Source organism: Myotis daubentonii, chromosome 8 (assembly GCF_963259705.1).
Source record: "Myotis daubentonii chromosome 8, mMyoDau2.1, whole genome shotgun sequence".
NCBI classification, from domain to species: Eukaryota; Metazoa; Chordata; class Mammalia; order Chiroptera; family Vespertilionidae; genus Myotis; species Myotis daubentonii.
Genome location: NC_081847.1, coordinates 10,270,484 through 10,283,873, shown reverse-complemented (window position 1 = coordinate 10,283,873; position 13,390 = coordinate 10,270,484). Strand labels below are relative to the sequence as shown.

General features: G+C 45.4%; 1 protein-coding gene across 3 annotated transcripts in view; it reads left to right on the top strand.

Annotated features, from left to right (window-relative positions):
• Window positions 1-13,390, top strand: part of TSHZ2 (teashirt zinc finger homeobox 2) — a 425,385-nt gene that overhangs the window by 234,439 nt on the left and 177,556 nt on the right. The window lies entirely within an intron of this gene.

Here is a 13,390-nt window from a genome sequence, read left to right as displayed (position 1 = left end):
GCCATGGGTCAAGTCCTATGGATCACAAAGATTCTGTTTTGAGGGATTGGAGAAGGCCATAGGGAGGAGATGGCCTGTAAATGGGGCTCAGAATTTGAAAAAGCCAGTGTGTAAGTAATAAGGAATCAGGTACTTGCCTGGGATCACCAACCCAAAATTTTATAGTATTGACTTTCTCATCTTCTTGGACAGAATAGCAAAAGGAGATACAGTTTGTCCTACAAAAAAATATTATATTTTTCCATCATGATTGTTAGGCACTAACAAATGTACACACCAAGGAATAAACCAATGCCTCATGCAAAGTACATAGCAAGGCTAATGTGCAAGTATCTATAAAAATGTATCTAACTTATAAAGTAACAGCTATACAAAACTATGAAATATACGTAGACTAATGGATAGATCATGAAGCTCTCAATTGCAAGAAACCAACCACAAACTCTCTTAAGCAAAAAAGGGATTTATTTGCTCATGAAATTTCAAAGTACAATGACAGTCCAGCTTCAGGCAGAGTTGGATCAAGGTTCTAGCTTCGATTGGTTGCAGTTTTCTGGGCTTGGGCTCCTGTGTATGTTTGCTTAGTCTTTAGGCTACCTTCCCTCATGCTAGTGTAATTGCTTCCAGCACTTCATGAGATTGTCCACTCATGGATGAGAAGGGTATCTGTTGTCTTAGGTTAGGCATGAATCACCTAAGGAAGCCATTCTTGCCAGGTGCTTGGTTTAGACAAGTCGGGGCCCACACACACACACACCCTGGCAGTGCCAATCCCATGCACACTGAATAGATTGGGGAGCGACCACATTATCTAATATGATGTAATCTGGATTACTGGTGATCTGTTCAGTTTTGCCCAAGAATTAGCAAATTTCTTATTTAAATGTTTATAAGTAAAAAAAAAAAAAATTGACAAGACCTTGGAAAGGCCACCAATGTCCCCTTGGAAACTTGATCGTTAAGTATAAGTGCTAATTGCCTTTGTATCTCCTAAGAGTCATTCAAAGGCATTAGAGGCTACATACACGAAGGTGTTTCTGATCATGTGCCCATGCCTGGCCCTGCTTCCGGGTCAGAAAACTCTGCTTCTTTTTATTGTGATTCGTCCAGGAAAAGATCCTTTATAGCCAAAAGCAAAGTAACTAACCAATTAGCTGAACACCACCTTTTTGTTGTTAAGAAAAATATGTATACATATATTATTATTTTTTTAGAACTCGGCTTTCATAAGAGTGGTTTGGGAGCTGGCTGAGAACAAACAGGAGATTTTTAAAGAAGAGGAAAATACATAAAACAGAAGAAAAGGCCAGAGAGAGTATCAAAGGACAAGACAGTGGAAGCCTTGTGAGCCACCTATAGGTGCTCACTATTGGAGGCTGTTAGACCACCAGCTAGTCCATCCGCTCCCACTGTCCTCTCCTGGGAGAAAAGCCAATTTAGTTCTATCTGGGGGGAAGGGGTGCTGATATAATGACCTCAAGACTTTTCCTATTTACCCCTATCCTTTATAGGTAGGGACAGAGAAAAGATGACAAGCCTTGAAGTAACCCTAACCTAAAATCAAAGGGTCAAAACCCTGGAGAATTTTCCATTAGATTATTCAAGCTGTCGATTCAAAAAGATCGAAGACCTCTGTAGCTCCCAGAATTTGGGCCGTTTCCAAGAACTGCTTCATCCAACTGTCCAGCGCGGGTTTGGCCTCTCAGATCAGACTTGCTGTTTTATATGAGTTGCCTCATTTAAAAGCTAACCTAGTTAATTAAGAGCTGAACTAGGTCAGGATTTATTTGACAGTTACTGGAGTTATTTAGAAATGCTAATCCCTTTCATCATTCCCTTTTTTTTGTTTGTTTGTGTCTAGTAGTATAAAAACACTCAATCTGATAAGGGGATTTAAAGGAATTCAGAAGGAATTGATTGAGAATAATGCTAGGAGCCTGCTGGATTTTTTTTTTTTTCAGACAGCACTTGAAAAAGTAAATACTAACAATCCTGAGAATCCTAGTCATGTTGCTCTTCATGACTAGGGGTTTGTTCTTGTAATAATAATAAGAGGGGATGCATATCCAGTACTTACTATGACCAGGGATTCTGAGCTCTCTCCAGTTATCTCAATCCTCACAATCATCTTTGAAGCAGGTACTATTCCTATCTCCAATTTAGAGAGGAAGAGATGGAGACCCACAGAGGTTGCTACGTAGCTCACGATGAGAATGTAAGAAGGGGCAAAGGTGGGGTTTGAACCCAGATAGGCTTGCTCCAGAGGTTCGGCATGTTATAATGCCAGGGAGAGTGGTGCACACATTTTCTTGTTTTGTTTTTTTTTTAATCATAGAGAGTTTCTTCTCTGTGCGGCCCCCTGCTTCACAGACAACTAGAGAACAGATGAGAATCACCCTTTCTCAACTCCAACACTCAAAGCTGCCACTGACCTTGACTTTGGGGCATTTCTCAATTGTCAACCTCGGGCTAAATAGTTCTCCATTGTTCAGGGCCATCCTGTGCACTGCACGGGGGTTGGCTGCATACATAGCCTCTCTTCCCACTGGATGCCAGTAACACCCCTTCTCCAGCTGTAACAAACAAAGAGGTCTGCTGGGACACAAATTCACTCCTGCCTGAGCACCACTGAGTTAGTGCGATGGTGACCCAATTGGCTCTGGAACCACGTGCTATTCTGTAGAATCCAGCCACCAGGAAGTGATCCAATAGACTCGTTCACCTATGGTGCAAAGACAAGATAAGGGAGTGAGTCTTTATATCTTACAGAGATGAGTTCTTGGTCTGCCTCACACCAAGTGAACAAAAAAGTCAAGTAGTAGGGTGTGAGGCAAGAAGCAGCAGAGAGAGAAGGTCCAGGGTTGAGGAAGGAAGGGTCATTCTGATGACCTTGAACCCTCACCCCACCCATCCCTGGCTTCCTTCGCCTCCCAGGCAGACCATGTGGACACCTCCACCACCCAGCAGGATATTATGTGGAAGGGGCTTTTTTGTCATTTTCTATGGCTTGAAATGGATTAAGACCAGTGAGTGCAACCTAAGTTTGTCAGCTAGACAAAACCATGCTTTACGGATGCAATCACTCACTCATTCAGTTATTTCTTCCTCTATGCAACACATATTTGACTAAGTTGGCCTGGACAGCAGCAGGATATAGTGGTGAGCCAGACAGAATCAACCTGCTTCAGGGAGTCTTACTGGGAGGACAAATGAGTGAATCGGTGGGTGGGGAGGAATAATTACAAGTTGACATAAGGACTATAGAGAAAAATGGGGGGGAGACTGAGATAGAAAATAACCTTGGCAGTTGGGGATCTGGGGTGAGTGAGCGGGAGTTACAGTGATCGAGGGTGAGCTCTCTGAGGACAGGCATTTGAGCTGAGGCTGAAGAGTGAGAAAGACTTTGAAGTAGGAAAACAGCAAAGGCTTCCACTTACAGCGGTTCTCAACCTGTGTTGGCAGCCCCTTTGGGGGTCGAACGACCCTTTCACAGGAGTCACCTAAATACATCCTGCATATCAGATATTTACATTATGATTCATAACAGTAGCAAAATTACAGTTAAGAAGTAGCAACGAAAATAAATTTATGGATGGGGGTCACCATAACATGAGGAACTGTATTAAAGGGTCGTGGCATTAGGAAGGTTGAGAACAACTGACTTAGGAGAAAATGAATTTCAAGGGCTTTAAAGAAGAAAAGAATTTGGCAAGTTCAGCAACAGGCATTAGAAATTTGGCTTTAGAGACCTCGGCAAAGAGGACAGTGATGGGACTAAGGTCTGAGGTGGAGAAAAGACGGGTCATTTGACTAAGGTAAAGAGACCCATGAGGAGGCCACAGCATTCCCACGGAAGACAGGATGGCCGCTGACCAAGGCGGCACGGACATGGCTGAGAGCTGGCAGAGTTTTGATTTAGGTTAGAATAGCATTGACTTAGGTACAGAGACTGAGGAAAAGGGAAAAATCCATCATAGAGTCTAGAATCTAACATACCCAAGTTCAAGTCCCAATTCAGCTGGCTGTCTCCAGAGACGTAATCAGCATTCTCTACCACTCAACGTCATCATCTCATGTGAAGATGGAATTTGAACAACATACAGTGCTATTGGGGGGACCAAGTCATGGGACAGGTATAAAGAAATTAGCCCACCGGCTGTTACATATGCATTTGCTCTCAATCGCTGATCGCTAGTAGGACTTTTTAAAGTAGAGCATAAGCTGCCTCAAAGCTGGGAGTCCCAAGCACTGAAAATTCCGAGGATCGGTGCAGCAGGTACTTACCTGCTGATAAAAGGATTAAAGCACATCTGGGAAGCTTGAGCTAAGAGTTCTCCGCAGTCCATAGATTTGATCAGATTGTATCAGGGAGGAAACCCTGCTCCGCTCCAGGTGGGAGAATGGAAGGGATGTTAGGAGTCTGTACACCGTGGTCCTCTCAACCAGGATGGTCATGTGATGATGCTGGCGGGGAATCCACCATGAAGAAGAGATGGGAAGTCCAGCGTCTGGGCTGTTACTCGGAGAACTGAAGAAGACCAGGGCAGGGAGGTGCTTCCCTGGCTGAGGACTGAGCCTAAGACAGGAAAGGTCTTTGCACCTTGACTTCTGTGATCCTGGAGACAGCAAAGACATGTTGCCCGAGAAGCAAAGGCCGGTCACTCTCTGACAGCGTCTCTGAGGGAGCAGTGGTCTTTTTCTCTCTTTCTTTCTTAATGGGAAGTGGTCACAGCCATGAACTTAGCAAAGCAGCAGGTTAAAATTGGTCCGTTCTCGGCTAATGCAGTTAGACATTTTTGAGAAAAGGCAATGAGAAGTGGTCATTATCCATTATCTGCATGAAATATTTCAGAGAAAGAAGCAACATTTGTGAGAGAGAGAGAGAGAGAGAGAGAGAGAGAGAGAGAGAGAGAGAGAGAGAGAAAAGATGTTTGATTTGAAGCCAGGCAAGAGGGAAACAAGATCACCTCCTCACTCTATGGGAAGGCTGTGCTAATGATGTCATTTCAAGTAAACTGGGAATATCTGTTTGAAAAAATACAGATGGTGCATCAGTTTCTCATACTGTCAGAAGGTTGTTCTGGACAATGATTCTCTGTCCCTTTTCTTGGGGAAAAAAAAAGAAAGAAAGAAAACCTCCAAACTTTCCAGTCTTGGAAAGAATTACATATGTGCAAGTGTTTATACATCTCGATTCAGGGGCAATGTATAGAAAATTAGCAGGCACGTTTTGCTGCAAATAGTTGCTACCAGTTGAAACCACGAAGCCTAAAACTCACACGTGGGTTGGAGAGTCTCCTCCCACTGGGGAGTTTCTGCTTCCTGCTTCAGTGCACGTAGTTTTGTGCCCTGCTCCCGATTTATGCGCCTCTCGCTGTGAGGATAATCTAAGGACAAGGATTTCTAAACTGGAACTTCCAGAAAGCTTACGATGTGGCCCTCGTCTCACCCTTCCTCATGAATATTTTCTCACTCTGCTTTTTAACATTGTCACCATGGCATCGCCCAGCACTCATACGGGCCGGATGAGATCCTAGGTGGCTGAGCACAAAGCATTTGTGGAGGAGACCTTCTGCCTGGAGCATTCGTCATCCCTCTCAATGCAACACCCAAGGCCTCTAACAAAGATCTCTCCTCTCGGATGGCAGTTACTTCATTTCTTGAAGATTGCAGACATTATCATTATGGGTAATGGCCTAATAAGTTGCTATTCGATGTTTGCACATCACTTCTATGGAAGTTCCCGGCACACAGACCACTGGCTCCTTGTAGGAATGATTTAATAGCGAGCAACAAACCCCAAACTGGAGGAAACTCTTTTCTGTGCATGACACAGACCAAGCTGGCTCATTTCCGGTGCAAATGCCATGGAGAAGCTTCTGGCTTGGGGCAAGAGTGAAAGCTAACAGACTGCCATGGCCAATGGGTTCCAGCTCTGGGGGTGCAAGTGGCGATCAGGACGTATGTTATTTGTAAAGTGCTAGAACGGGCCTGGCTGGTGAGACTCAGTTGGGTGGGCATCATCCATGTACTGACAGGTTGCTTGTTCAATTCCCGGTCAGGGCACTACCTGGGTTTTGGGCTTGATCCCCAGTAGGGGGCATGCAGAAAGCCACTAATAGATGTTTTGCCTTCTCTCTCACCCTCTCCCTTCCGTTCTTGCTAAAAATCCATTTTAAAAATCTTTTTAAAAATAAAATAAAGTGCCTAGAATAGGCCTGGGAAGTCCAGAGGTCATCCTCCTGACTTCCACACTTTATCATATTTGATCCTCCTAACTGTAAAGTGAATACCCCCAACAGGCTCATTTTACAGATGAGGAAGTTGAGCCTCTGGAAGTTCCAGTAACTTTCCCAAAATCCCATTTCCATGGTAATCGACAAATTTGAAACAAGGCCAGTAGGCCATCCTGTCTGTTCATTAACTGATCAGCACTTGAATCAGTGACTTCCATTTCTCTCTTGCTCCATGTTTTCCATTACAAACTGGGAGCAACTGTCTAGGCCAAAGGTGTTTTGTCTTATTTTTTTAAGATTTTTTATTGATTTTGAGAGAGAGAGGAAGGGAAAGAGAGAGTGAAAGATTAGTTGGCTGCCTCCTGCACACCCCCTACTGGGGATCAAGCCTGCAATCCAGGCCTGTGCCCTGACCAGGAACCAAATGTGTGACCTTTTCATGCATAGGACGACGCCGAACCCACAGAGCCACACCAGCCAGGTCCGTTTTGCCTTTTGATCCCCGGAGAGGAAAGGAGTTGGAATTCTCAAAGTCGTATTCTCTTTTCAGAGAGCTGGTACCCACACACCCATATGGACCTGAGCAGGGAGAAATCGATTGGCTAAATATCTTGGTACTAATTACAAATTTGCCCTGTACAGCAGGCATGTGTACCCCCCACGGATCTTGTTCCATGATTTCTATTCCATGACCTTGGGGTGGGGCTGAGAGTTTGCATTTCTAACAAGTTCCCAGGGGAAGCTGTAGTGCTGGTCCAGGGCCTCCCTTTGCCCGGACACAGCCCTGGGAGGTGGGCAGCCCTGGGACAGTCACTGCTTTTTGGGATCGACAGATGATAAAGTCAAAGAGCTGGTATGAGGAAGCACCAGAGAGGCATGCCTGATCTTCAGTCTCTTTGCCTCCCCTGGGTCCCTTGGTTCAGGGTTTGCAAACAGATGGGCCACAGACATACTTGATTTCATCCACCTGGTTTGTCCACACAAATTATCCAAAACCCTAGACGCCCCTGGCTGCTCCTTGAATAGCAGCTGCGCTCTTTCAGTGTGGCACAAACCCTCCAGTCACCCACAACCCCACTGCGCCTCTCTTGTGGGTGCCAGATTGTCTCCCTCCCGCCTGACCTGCTTTGCCCGTCTAAGTCACCTGCCTTCCTCCAGGAATGCATGACCTTCCCCCCTCCATCCGTGTGCAACTTCTCTCCACGATGCCCCTCTCTACCTGCCGTGGCCTTTGGAGAGTGCTATGATGCAAGTCCCAGTGAAACTTGACTTAAAGTACCTTGCATGTGCCAGCTGCATAAAGTCTCTTGATTAAATGAATAAACAGATGAACCTCACAGGCACGGCGAGTACTCATTTCCCCTCACTTCAACTAGCTTAGGCCTTTTCTGCTGATGACCGAGACGTGGACAAAGTCACAAAACATGATTAGAAGATAACTTGACAGTCCAAAGAGTGGTGGCGATGGCCCAGGAGAGTGCCCACCACAGGAGCACATTAAGTAAATGGATTTTTTGTTCATACAGGCCCCACCTGTTAGGCATCCACTGCGCTTCGGAGAGTGCTCCAATCCACTAAATGGTCTGCAGGCAATAACAGGAGAGACGTTGGTGTCTTTAATGACTTTCAGAAAGTTCTCCCTCCATCTCTGTAGAGCACTTAAGGGCTTGGGAGAAGTCGCTCGTCATGGCACCAAGTGCATCTTCAACATCCCTTTCAACAGAGAGCTCACCTGGCCCTGTGTTCATAGAGGAGGGAATACGCCTTCCCCCTCCATCCGGGTGTACAAGCCACACTCATGCTGAGTTCTGCATGGCGTGGCAGGGATAAAAAGCCACGCGCCACGAATGTTGTTTTTCCCATTGAAAGTGTTCCTGTTAGAAATATGCGTGAACTTTGATGATTTCTTTAGACGGCAGGGAGGCCAGGCCTTGGCTCGTGTTCCTGGGCTCTCTGTAAAGTGAATGGTGTCAGCCTATCGCCTCCTGAAACACAGAGCACATAGGTCCCTTCAACCCAGGGCCAGGCCACCGCCGAAGTGGAGCTCAGCCTCCTTGCACTAAATCCTCCATCTGTTCCTCAGCCTGCCAACAAGAGTGCCAATTAGTGCCAATAATTGTAGCCGTACTCAACCATGGTCACCAAAACACTAGAGGCTCATGACAGGGAGACCTCCTCTGTGTCATCCGTTAGCGTATCTACGGGTACATAGCAAGAAACTCTTGCAACCTCCTCATTTACGTCCGCCTGCCCACTGGAATCTTCATGTGATTTTAAACTGTCATTTAGTGGGGCAGATTGGCGAAAATGATCCTGTCACCTCCGGATGTGTTTTTAAATGAGGTCTTGGTTGAGTTCTGGGCTAGCGTCTGAGATCAGCTTTATATTCTATGTCGTGATAACTCCGCTGCCACTTTAGAAACCATCAGTGCTTTACCGAAACACTTTATTGTGGATTTTCAAGGCCATCCCACAAATGGACACCCAGCAAAAATATCTGTCATTGAACAACAGGCCACCCCTGAATTATTTTGCACAATTTCATTTAAATCATTCTGACTAGACATTTCTGGAGCAATTGAGGTGGTATTATTTTTTTTAATTGTTTCTCCTTGGCTTTTTCTAACCTTTCATATAAGAGATCATTTCTAAATATTAAGGGTTTATTTCTGAAAATCAAAAATGTGCAACATATGTATTTCTCTAATACATTTCTCCTTTTTTAAGCCAAGACTTCAGGGGAAGCCCTCCCTGATGTTTGCGTAGCGTGCCTGTTGGAACAGCCAATGCACCCTGTCCATGACCAATCAGTCTGTACTTTCCAAGTTCCCATGTGTGAGTCTTTTTTTAATCAAAGTCTGCTCCACCGAAGGGTGTCTTTTCTGATGTTTTGCAGTCTTGGTGCTTATCTGCACTCTTCACACTTCGAAGTCTAAATCCACAGCTCAGGAATACCTAGCAGCAAAGTTGGAGGCTGAGTTGTTCCAAAAAGATGACGTAGGCACAGTCCTTCTGATTTCTTCATTGAGAAAACTTGATCGGGTAGTTCTAATTCACACCTGAACCATGTTGGGCAGGGGGGTGCTTTACCCATCACAGGTGCCAATTACATGGCTGAGAAGCGGAGCCAGAGTTTGCCCCTGGAGTAGCCCCCTTCCATTGCATGACCTACCTATTCACTCATTCACTTAGAGTTCATGGGCATCATTCTGTGCCAGGGTGTGCCCTCAGTGCCAGGGGGAGCAAGGCCTCTGTCTTCAGGGGGACAGACATTTGATCTTTATATCCAGGGGGAGGAGGCAATCAGAAACAAACAAAATTTCCAAGTGTACTGGGTGCCATAGGGATTTCAGCATGGAGATTGATATGACCTAGAGTTGCACAGAGAGGGGACATTTGAGCTGAAACCTGAAGAATGAAAAAGAAGCAACTATGCGAGGGTCCAAAGAAAGAACTTAGAGGTAGAGAAATCATCAGTTGCAAAGAACCGTGTGAAGGGTGGGTGGTGAAGCAGGAGCAAGCGGACTGCTATGCCTTGGGCATGGACAGGGAATGACCCTGCAAGAGCAACAAAGCAGAGGCCAGGCCCAATCCTCACACTCTTGTGCTAAGGGCTTGAACTTTATTGTAGGTGCAGCAGAATGACATTGCAGGAGTTGAAACAGAGCCATGTCACCACCTAATACCTTTCACAAGGAATGTGCTAGCAGGTCTTTGAAAAACAGGCGGGAGTCAGTCAGTCACCCAAGCGAACAATGATGGTGGACCCGGCAGAGCGGAGGCCGGGAGTGGAGCGGAAAGTCGCTCTCGTGTGGGTCGCTCATGCAGAGCACTGACGGGGTTTGCTTATGAGTCAGCTGTCCTGGCAACGGAGACGCTCCCTGTGGCCAGAGTTGGACAGTGGGAAGGGAGGAAATGAGGAATTTAGTTTGGAATAAAATATCTTTTACCCGGAATCAAGGAGATTCTACCGACAACAGTCCTTTCTCACCGTGTCTCAGCGGAATTGCAATCATCTTCTTTTGCTAAATAAGTATTCATAAGAATCAACTTGCCACTCATCCACTTCACCAAGGCTCACACATGAAGCAAGCTTATTAAACAAATCATCGGGAGAGAAAGAGAGAGAGAGACAGATGCTCATTATCCGGCCCAATCACCCCCTTCTGGCTGTCCTCCCTCTCCCACCTCAGCTGCCCGTGGCAGACAGAACCACTTAAGTGAGGTGAGCAGTTCTAAATGTAGAATATTAACATGTGTTTTTAAAAATTACTTGGAACCTGCCGCCATTGTTCTAATACACTGACTTTGACAGATGCTTCGGCACTTTTTTTATGAGGTTCTTCAATGCGTTACCTTATCGGGTGCATAAGCTTTGGTCTGTCCTGCAGAAGAAAACAGACAAGAAGGGTCTCCCAGCATGAGCTACTCTCCTGTAAAGGCGATAGTAAACATGCTAATGCCTAATTAAGCAGAAAATTCTATCTGTACTGCGGGGGAGGCGCTGGCTGGCTGCCTCCGACTTCTCTTCTGGGGAATCCATTTAGAAGGACGAAGTGGATTGTGGAATTGAGCTGGTCCAGAGAGCTCAGCTTCCAACTGTCAGCAGAAAAGAAAGAGCACTTCTCTCTTCCTTGTGCAAAAATGACTACACAGGCTAGGGTGTGTGGGGGGGGAGGGGTGTGCACACGCACACTCATGTGTGTTTCATCAACCCACACAAAATAACATGAATTACTTCCCAGCTTCCCACTAAGTATCAGGCCCTGTGCTAGGCACTGAAAATACTGAGATGAAAAACCTTAGCGATGCCCTTAGCCATCTGTGATGACAGAAAGCCCTCTTTTTTGCCTAAATGTATTCCCTTCTGTGTGTGTGTCTGTGTGTGCATGTGCGCACGCATTTTTCCTTGTTTCTGTAGTACATTCCCCATACATGTGATGGCTATGTCTTAGCCGGAACAGTAGTCTTGGATCATGTGTGTTGTCCCAGAGCAAGAGAGATAATGCCCCTCTAGTTCTCAGAAGGGATCCCTCTTGGTTGATAAAATTTGCCCAATTCTTTGAAGCACTTTGGTTGGCTCTGTAACAATTTTGTTTATTAATTTCGTAACAGATGTTCTCCTTGATATGATATGACTTCTTTTGCAAACGTACAAATTAGTCCAAGAAAAAAGAAAATTCAGTGAGGATGAGGGGGTCCTCTAATTCAGTCATTCGGCTATTTTTGAACCAGGGTTTTCTTGTAAGCAATGACCACTTATTAATGGTTGTTTGACCAGATCGAGTAGCTTTTGTGTCTGGAAGTTAATTTATGGAACTAGAAACCAGCACACTGGTTTCATGAAAAACCCACTTGTCAACTTGCTAGGAGAGCAAAAACACAACACCAAGAGCAATAAAATACTGAGCACGGCCATGAATCTGGTAGCCGGACTCAATTTTTACACTTCATCTTGTTTGATGGTACCGTGCCCTTAAAATCGTGAGCTCTTGTCCCCAGAACTCCCACAATTCTCCCCTCCGAAGTGGTTATCCATTTAGTGACATTTCAGTGAACTTCCACTGCTAACCTGTAACCTTGGGGTCTCTGCAGTGTTTTCTTATTCAGTTGGTTGGTAATAGAAAGAGAGTGGAATCTGGTGGTTAAGACCATGGATTCTCTCATCAGACAGGTTGCATGTCATGACTATGACACTAGCTGTGTGGTCTTGAGCAAGTTTATTAACCTGAAAGTCTCAGTTTCCCCATCTGGGAAGTGGAAATAATAATAGTTCCTACTCCATGTAGGTATGAGATGAAATGAAAGAATGTATTCGCAGTGTGGTCAGCATAGGTCTTAGGAGAGTGATTGCTCACTAATATTCTTCCTCATCAGCAGGAGCCTTTGGGGTTCTTACTGCAGCTGCTTTATCCCCAATAACCCCCCCTTCCCTCCTAACCCTCCACCTGCCTACAGGGCAGACCTCCAATGCATGATCCCCCTTCCCATTCCCTGGTGAATGGGAATATTGCCACTGCCCTGGGGTTTTTCCCACCTGCACTGAGGGGGAGATAGAGGCTCAGAAGGAAGGCACTGCTCTGAGATCATGCAGGCCTTGCAAATCTAAGGCCGGATCGCCCTTGCTCTGATGTTTCTTTGGTTGCATTTTATCCATGTGGTTCTGAAAAAGGCTGGTGAAGAAAATGAGCACCTGGACACAAATAGTCCCATTCCTCATCTCCACGAATGGCTATTTGCCCATTAATTCCCTCTGCGCCCACCCTCTCATGCCTTCATTTTCCCTATGCAATTACGGGTACTAAATCCTTTTGGAGAGGGGAAGGCATGCATCCCCAATAGCATTTTGCACCTACAAATCAAACGTAAAATTGGCACCTCCTGAAGGTTCCCCACAAATCACAGTGCATTTGAAATTACAGGCACAAGACAGAGGGAATTTTCCACCCGGGTCTGCAAAGGTTTTCATAAAGCTGTTTGAGAATAGTAAGATAGTCTCCAAATCTCCCATTCTGACACCATGTGCTATTATTTTAAAATCATTGTTTGCTGAGCTTACATAATTTTTTGACTATCAATGGAAGATCTTTCTCAGGACTCCATAATCTCTCTTCCTGCTGTGTGATGCTCTACAAATAAAAATGTAACAAAAGGACACCAGCTATCATGAATATGAGGCTGTACATTCAGATTACTTCTGAGCACTCAAAAATGACTTGTTAAATGATTGTATGTCAGTAGACCCAGGCATCTTGGTAAACCTTACGATGGAGATGCCAAGGGCCAAGTCTTAGCTTTCTTATGCACAACATCCTTCTCGGTAGAGATATGTTTTTAATAGGCTTTGTATTTTAGTCCAGCTTTCCTGAAAGTCACACGCATGAACTTAGCAACTGTCCCATTAAAGGAATATTAGAGTGCTATTCCTTAAACATGACAATCATTAACTTAGCATTCCAGGCATTTGTGAGGAACTACAGATCCTGCCATTTAAGAAGCCAAGGAGGCCCAAGCTGGTTTTGCTCAGTGGATAGAGCGTTGGCCCGCAGACTGAAGGGTCCCAGGTTCGGTTCTGGTCAAGGTCACGTACCTTGGTTGCAGGTTCCCTGGCCCTGGTCAGGGTACATGCAGGAGGCAACCAGTCAATGTGTATC